Source organism: Cicer arietinum, chromosome 5 (genome assembly GCF_000331145.2).
Source record: "Cicer arietinum cultivar CDC Frontier isolate Library 1 chromosome 5, Cicar.CDCFrontier_v2.0, whole genome shotgun sequence".
Classification (NCBI taxonomy): Eukaryota; Viridiplantae; Streptophyta; class Magnoliopsida; order Fabales; family Fabaceae; genus Cicer; species Cicer arietinum.
The window spans coordinates 9,619,950-9,620,780 of NC_021164.2; positions in this window are offsets into that span (position 1 = coordinate 9,619,950).

Sequence of the window (831 nt, forward strand, 5' to 3'; positions counted from 1 at the left end):
GGGGTACCTCTAGTGGGGAATTCCTAAGTGGATTAGTGGGTTATTCCCTAAGGCCGGGAGCTACCGTGCAACACAAGAGTACCCCGACCGTCGCGTATCGGGTTGAGTTGAGGGGATCTATGAGGACTTGGCCATTCATGAATTGTTCGTCCGCTCTTGTAGTGGCATAGTATCAGGCCTCCTAGCCAAGTACTTCAGAGTAGAATGGTACCAAATGATGAAGTATAGAGTATAGGACATGCATAGCATTTCATCCTTGTGATTGTCTTATTGTGAATGAATTTGATGAATCGTTGATATTATACACTTGACTGCTTTTGAGGTTGTCATAATTTGATTGCTTGCGTGTTCTCCTCGTGTATTTTATACTGTTACATAATTTCGATACTCACCCCTCGTTGTTTGTGTTTGGCGTTTGCGACGGACGCAGACGAGTTGTAAGTTGAAGGTAATGACTAGTACCATCAGAGAGGTGGAAGCCATCATGTCTTGGAGACTCTTATTATATGCATTGTGTTGATGTTATTTTGAGCATTTTTATTTTGGGTATTCCCGCTCTTATAGTGACATCGGGTTGGGACTACATTTGCACTTAATTTAAAACATAAGTGTGTGTACTTCAAAAAGGATTATGTTGTCTGATATTGTGATTTCATGTTGTTAAGTGGATGGAACCTTTGAATTTATTTGACGTGTTTAGGATTATGTGATACTCTTTATCTTAATAATAAATAAATATGTTTGGAAGTTTTTATATTTAGTTATTTGAAGTTCGCAGTTTTAAAAATATGAAAAAATTAAATTTGTTTTATTTGGGGATTAGGGTGTCAC